The sequence below is a fragment of the Acomys minous genome, assembly GCF_964271855.1.
Source record: "Acomys minous genome assembly, chromosome: 2".
NCBI classification, from domain to species: domain Eukaryota; kingdom Metazoa; phylum Chordata; class Mammalia; order Rodentia; family Muridae; genus Acomys; species Acomys minous.
This window is the reverse complement of record NC_140484.1, coordinates 22,092,455-22,099,744: the sequence shown is the minus strand read 5'-3', so window position 1 is coordinate 22,099,744 and position 7,290 is coordinate 22,092,455. Positions and strand designations below refer to the sequence as shown.

Sequence of the window (7,290 nt, the reverse complement as noted above, 5' to 3'; positions counted from 1 at the left end):
GAGATGTCAGAGCTAGGGCTTCTCTTCAAGGTGGTGAGTGTTGTTCACATTCCAAGCACCATGTCCAGCAAAACCAAAAGCAGGGGAAGAAACTGGAGCCTTGTGTGTCCATTTGCTTTTTTTTTTTCTAGTCAAAAAATAAAAATCATTTCCACCAAAGTTTGCTTCTTTTCTGTTGGCAAAACAAACAAACAAAAAACCAACCTGTCACTTGGCTGCTCCTAGCTGAAAAGGCTCGTGGGAAGTGGGTCTTTAATTGTCCCAGTTTACAAAATAGAAGGCAACAAGAGAGAAGGGAGTTGGTTGTGACTGTTGTCAACCATCATTCTGTGTGTCACACCTTAGAAAAGGATAAATCATTTGATAAGATGACAACAACGGTGCCGGCATTCAAACCAGGTAGCCTGAAATCTGGTGTTCTAAATTCTTTACCATGCTAATTCTGTGTTAGGAAGAACATGGGATCATGGAAGCCTACTCCACTGAAGTTCTGGTACCCTAAGCTGGCAGCCTCAGGCTTCCAGCGGCTCAACCGTGGTGTTGGAGGTTAAGAGAGTATTTACTCTCCCTGCTCTGGGATGTGGACTAGCAGAGGCTAGACTCCGCCCTCTACTGGAGACCTAGTAAGCCCCCACTCTCACATTATTTAAAGGTAAAGCAGGTTGGTAGAGTTGTAGATGCCTCGAAAGAAAACAGGAAGAGAGAATGACTACAGGAAGTGGGTGGGACCTGCGCCGCCGCCGCCCCCACCCCCCACCCGCCGCAGGAAAGTGAAGAAGTGAAATAAAACAGTCAAGAGAAGCCACGGAGGCAGCGCCTTTAATCCCAGCACTCAGGACCCAGAGGGGAGGGAGGGAGGGGGGAGGGGAGGGAGGAGGAGGAGGGAGGGAGGGACAGACCATGGAAATCTCACCCAGATAGATTAAAAAAGGGAGATATGTGAAAATTATGCTGGGACAAATAACAACGATAAAGGGAGAAGACAGGGAGACTGGGTGTCTGGTTAGAGAGGTTCAACTGGAAAAATCAGACTTCACAAACTAAACTGTGTTGTTGGGCTTAACTGTCAACAGAAGCCTTGCGATGAAAGTCCGTATGCCTTGTGGATCTACACGTCTCCAATTCTAAAGCACAGCAGCGATGCCTGTATCGACGGAGCACGCCGTCGTGAGAACCTGCTGTGACAGAATGGGAACGAGGATGTAACCTGAAGTCTCAATGGCATGAGAACCCTTTAAGGACACCCATAAAGTATACCGTGGGACACTGTGTCGGTAGGGGATTAGCATTGGTCAGGAGTCTGATGGGAAACAGGTGGTACTTTAGAGTGGCGTGCCAAGTTTAAGAGAACGAACATGGGTGGTGACTAAAGGAGCCTGAAGGTGGCGCTAGCGGATTCTAGTAAGAGAAGTGGCCCGGCCCCGCACCGGGGCGCGGGGGGTGGGGGGGGGAAGCGGAGGAGGGGGACGGAAAGAAAGGGTGTGGTCCCGTTGGCAGAGCTTTTGCCTAGCGTGCATAAAGTCCTGGGATAGAATCCCAGCACCCTGGTCACCAGAACCCTGGAGGTGGCCACACGGTATGGCTGGGTGCTGGATGCAGAGGTACTCCTGAATGCTGATGGCCACTTTCTGCCCCTAAGAGATTTTGTTGCTCCTCACCTTGCCCAGGCAGTTGGAAACCGGCCACTACTCCCCAGGAGCTAAAAGGATCGCTTTCCTATGCTGGGAGTCTCCCAACTTCAACAGCCGAAGCAAGGACTTGTTGGGCCGTTTTGTCCTGGCCCGTCGACATCTTCTGGCTGCAGGCTTCCTGGTGGTAGATGTCCCATATTATGAATGGCTGGATCTCAAGTCTGAATGGCAGAAACGCGCCTACCTCAAGGACAAGATGCGAAGAACAGTGGCTGAGGAGCTTGCCAAATGACCTTGCCCTTCAGTTCAGGCTGCTCAGAGACAGGGAGGGAGGCAGGAAGTGCTGGTCACCAGAGTCCTCATCCTTAAGGGTGAACCATCTCTGAAGGGCCTTGGCCAGCAGCTCTAAGGACAGGTGATCCTAATAAATCTTTTGTTTTGGTGGGGAAAAAAAAAAAAAAAAAAGAACCCCAGCAACACATAAACCATGTCTGATGACTCATAACTGGGACGTAGGAATCAGAAGTTCAAGGTCATCTTCTGTTACGTTACTAGTTCTAGTTTAAGACCAACCTGGGTTACATGAGCTACACACACACACACACACACACACACACACACACACATACACACACACACACACACACACACACGCTTCCTTTGAAAATGTTGACATTTTATTTATTTGTTTATTTGTTTGTTTTTCGAGACAAGGTTTCTCTGTCCTGGACTCGCTTTTGTAGAAGACCAGGCTGGCCTCAAATGCACAGGGATCCACCTGCCTCTGCCTCATGAGTGCTGGGATTAAAAGCATGCGCCACCATGCCCAGCTGAAAATGTTGACATTTTAACAGGACAAGTCTTAGATAAAGTAAATGTCATTGAATTCTGAAATAGCAACCACAGGGGCAGAAGACGATTCTTCTTATTCATAAAGGCAACTGTTTTTTTTTTTTATTGTGATAAAATATGCAGAACATAAAAGGCAACGCTTGAGCCTTGTTAAGTGAATAGTTCTTTGGCATCAAGTACTTCACACCACTGTGTAACCAACGCCACCATCCAATTCTAGAAGCTTTTTACCTTCCTAAACTTCTGTCCCGTTAAACACGGAGTTCTCACCCTTACCCTCTCACCAGCCTTGGCAACCACCATCTCACTTTCTGTACAATCGTCACAGAATTGCCATGTTTTGTGCTGTTCAGAAGAATAAGCTTGGATGAGCTGACAATGTGACAGGGCGCCCTCTGTCTATAGATGGTCCCGTTCATTCATGACCCGTTACTAACAGGCAGCGAACTGCATGCCTGGAGTTAATGTTGTGTGAGCCTGAATGACCCTCCTTAAGGACGCCAAAGAAGTGGTGACGCCGCATCAGGGGACATTCTCACCTCTCTGATCCGTGGAAAGGAAACTTGGACCAAGGAATGCAAAGTGTTTTCATTAAAAACACGTTGGTTAAGCTATTTAGCCAGTCTGCCCAGACATGAGTCACTGGCAGTTAAAGCCAGGTTAAAGGTAATAATATTGCTGAAATACAGCCTTTTAAGGCAAATGTTCAACAAAAGCAGGTGTGGTTAGTAGCCGGTGACAGTGATGGTGAGTGGTGGGCCTTAAAGCAAGAATTACAGACGGGAAACCTGGAGGACAGACTCAGTCCAGGCGTATCTTATTGGACCTGGGCACAGTATTTTTAAATATGATTAACTGGTGGATTTTAAAATCAAATTTCTGGTTTCGGTTGAAAAATTTGGCAACATGCCTGGAATCCTGCCTGGTAAAAGAAGTTAAGGCTTCCCACTCGCTTTCCTACATCCTGGCCCACAGGGCCCTGCGTTCTCAACTCTTGTCCCTTGGGGCTTTGGAGCCATCTTCTAGGTTATATTTAACAAGACATTAAAGAACCAATTAATTATAGCTTGAAGACAATTTTTAGACAGATAAAGGAAACATTTGAAAATGAATAGATTCTATGCGTGTTATGAAAAGATGGCTTAGCTTCAAGTAAATTTGAAAAGTTGATAAAAATACTATAGGTCAATAGCTGAAGAGAAAATGTCAGTAAATATATACTTGGGGGGCACTTGTAGCACCCCAGAATTTTCAATCTGCACTCTGAATTTTCCCACAAGCTCTGATCACCACTAAGTATGCTATAGTGTACTTTGTTGTGGATTAGATTTATGCCTTTATACATGGTTACCATTATAACTGAATAAATATTATTATGTTCTTAGATACAGCTATTTACAATAACTTATTTTCTGTTTTGGTTCCATTAGAACATAAATTTACAAAGAGTAGACTCCTCCATTTTATTTTTAGAACTGCGGATGATTCCTGACACAGTAGCAGATACCCAGTGGCTTCGGGCTGAACCAATGAATTCCTGAATGTATGTATGTGTGTGTAGTCTAGTATAGAACCAGTAATCTGAAGGATGTTAGTTGCATAAACCATCCTCTTCATATTCAGACAGCTCACTATAATTATAAAAACAAGCCAGGAGGTGGTGGACTTTTAATCTCAGCACTCAGGAGGCAGAGGTGGGCAGATCTCTGTGAGTTTAAGGGCAACCTAGTCTACAGAGTGAGTTCCAGGGCTGCCAGGGCAACAGAGAGAAAGCCTGTCCTAAAACAAATTTAAAAAATTACAGAAACAAGCTATAAGCTGGACATAGTGGTGCATGTGCTGAATGCCAGCACTCCAACAAAAAAACAAAAAGAAAAGCCGGGCAGTGGTAGTGCACGCCTTTAATTCCAGCACTTGGGAGGCAGGTGGACCTGGTCTGCAAAGCAAGTCAAGGAAAGTCAGGGCTGCACAAAGAGACCTTATCTCAAAAAACAAAACAAACAAAAACAAAATCCCGGGACTCAGGAGATGCAGGCAGTCAGAGTTCTGTGAGTTTGAAACCAGCCTGGTCTAGACAGTGAATTCTAGGACAATCAGAGCTACATAAAAGATGTGTCTCAAAACCTTTGTGTTGTTTTGTTTTTCGAGACAGGATTTCTCTGCAGCCTTGGCTATCCTGAGCTCATTTTGTAGACCAGGCTGGCCTCAAACTCACAGCGATCTGCCTGCCTCTGCTTCCCCGAGTGCTGGGATTAAAGGCGTGCGCCACCACCGTCCGGCGACAAAAATTTAAAACAAGATATAAAGCAGAAGGGAATAATGTAAAAATGTGTGTATGGTGTGTGGGGGTGGGGCATGTGGGTGGATGTGTTTAAACTGACAAATGTGTAAAGAGGTATTTTGTCTTAGAGTGAGCACTCAAGAAAACGTCACAAAGAAAGTGTATTTGATACAGACTTGGGAGGAAGGGTAGGATTCGTGGGACAGTGAGGAGAAACACAGTCGGAACAAGTGGAATCTAGGATGGGACACATCAGTAAAATAGCCTGTCTGTAACTCCACAATCAGAACAAAAGAAGGCCAAGGAGGTGTGTGTGTGTGTGTATGTGTGTGTGTGTGTGTGTGTGTGTGTGTGTGTGAGAGAGAGAGAGAGAGAGAGAGAGAGAGAGAGAGAGAGAGAGGGAGGGAGGGAGGGAGGGAGGGAGGGAGGGAGGGAGGGAGGGAGGGAGAGAGAGAGAGAGAGAGGGACTTAGTAGAGGTTTCTGGAGCAAGTGCTTTGTACTTTGGAAGTTCAGCATCATGTTGGGACTATCGCCTACAGGAATGGGGCAGTCAGGACAGGTTTGACCGCAAGTAACAGAAATTCAGCTTGAATTCCTATGAGCAAGCGAGCTTAATTGGCTCATAAAAGCAAACTTGCAGAGACAGTGGATGACAGGAACACCTGGCAGCAGAGAGCCAGAGTCCACCCCACTCTCCATCTGCTGCCCTTGCTGCTTCTCTCTGCACCCAGTTCCTTGCTGCACCTGCCCGCCTTTCCCAGACCCTCTTCCTCCTCCTCCTCCTCCTCGGACCCCAGCCACGACAACAGGTGCTTGCTTAGTGCCAAACAGCAGCCACGCTTTATTTGTTCGCATGCATTACTACCGAGAAGTTAGCACGCATCTATAGTCACAGGACCGCCTCATCTCAGAGCTCAGTAAAAGCCATCCGATCTTACAGCCTTATCCAAGGCCTTCGTCGTTTCTGGCAACAGTCTCAACAAATGATTCTTTCAACAAGCTCTTAAAGCACTTAGGTCCCATTCAGGTACTCCGTGCCACTGTAAAAATGCCCCAAGCTGTTACAGCGTTGTTCCTTCCAGACAGATAAGATCTGCCACCAGTTGATAATGGCCTTCCCTTTGTACATCGTAGTACATCAGATGCTCGAAGAAGGCATTCGTCACGGGGTCTTCTCAGGCTCAACTGCAACTGCCATTATGTCTTATGTGGCCCGGAGTTTAAATCCCCTTGGACTTTTTCAATGGGCTCTTTCAACCTCCAAGAAGTATTTATTGTGCACTGGTTTTGTTCCGAGCAGTTAACTAGGCGTTAGGAAGGACACGGCAAAGGAAAGCAGGGTTCTTGGCCTGCTAGAGTGTGGGCTGCTGAAGAGCAAATGAATATTATATGGGTAATCCCACTAAAGGGTGATTTACATGTTTCTCTTAAATTTCAGTGCCGCAGTTAAATGTAATAGGCTTCATGTGTGGTCCTACTGCTGTGTTTTGGATGGGAATTGAATGTCTTCCTAAGGTTTGGTCCTAGGTAATGGTGCTACAGGGAGGGGGTGGAAACTCTCAGAGGTGGGGCCTAGTTGGGAAAGTAGGTCACTGGGGCATGGCTTAGACATATTAGGGACCTGGCCCATGCATATTCAAGTGCTTCTCCCTCTCTCTCTCTCTCTCTCTCTCTCTCTCTCTCTCTCTCTCTCTCCCTCCCTCCCTCCCTCCGTTTCTCCTCCTCCCTCCCTCCCTCCCTCTCCCCCTCCCTCTCCTCCCCACCCTCATCCTTCTATGGACAGTCCACCATGCTCTTGTGGCATGTGTCTTTCACCACAGTCCTCACAACAAAGGCGCCAGTCTACCAAGGACCAAAACCTCTGAAGCCAGGAGCCAAAATAAAGCTTTCCTCTTTTAAGTTGATTTTTTTGGGGGGAGGCGGCGTATTTTGTCACAGAAATGAAAAGCTGACTCACTTGTGAATAGTGGGTGGTTACACACACCCACAGATTGCTTTTCAAAAGATGCAAGTAAGAACTGAATTTGTGACTTGTTTTTAACCAGTAGAGAAGAAGTAAAAAGCGTAAGTGGCAGAGTGCAACTTGATGGACACAGTCCAGCCTCGCTCTCTCTGGCTTCATTCATTGCTATATCATCCTGGCTCTCTCTCTTCTCCAGGTTCTGTAGGAGAAGATTTCTTTTCCTTTTCAGGGGAGGTTTTTTTTTTTTAAACCATATATTAACTGTACATGATAATGGCTTTATTATGACGTTTTCATTCATATATAAGACATTTTTGTATCAAACCAAATCCCCGTGTCACCAAGTCTCCCTCTTCTCAGGTAGCTCTCTGTCCACATTCATGCCTTTCCCGTGTTTGTTTTTGTGACTTGTGAGTTGAGCAGTTGTTTCCAGGAGCATGGGCGAGAGTTTGTTTACATGGCCATGGGCACCTTATCAGTGCTACAACCAACCACTGATGAAAAACGTCTCTCCCTCATCAACCCTTAACTAGCAGTCTCAAAGAGGGTTCTCTGTGGTTTT

At 46.3% G+C, this 7,290-nt stretch overlaps 1 long non-coding RNA gene across 1 annotated transcript; it reads left to right on the top strand.

The window, feature by feature from the left end:
• The first annotated feature begins 1,017 nt into the window (after positions 1-1,017).
• On the top strand, positions 1,018-3,867 carry LOC311591896. The gene is made up of 2 exons (XR_014777248.1): positions 1,018-1,401; positions 1,668-3,867. It is a non-coding gene; the product is annotated as an uncharacterized lncRNA (long non-coding RNA).
• Positions 3,868-7,290: the final 3,423 nt, after the last annotated feature.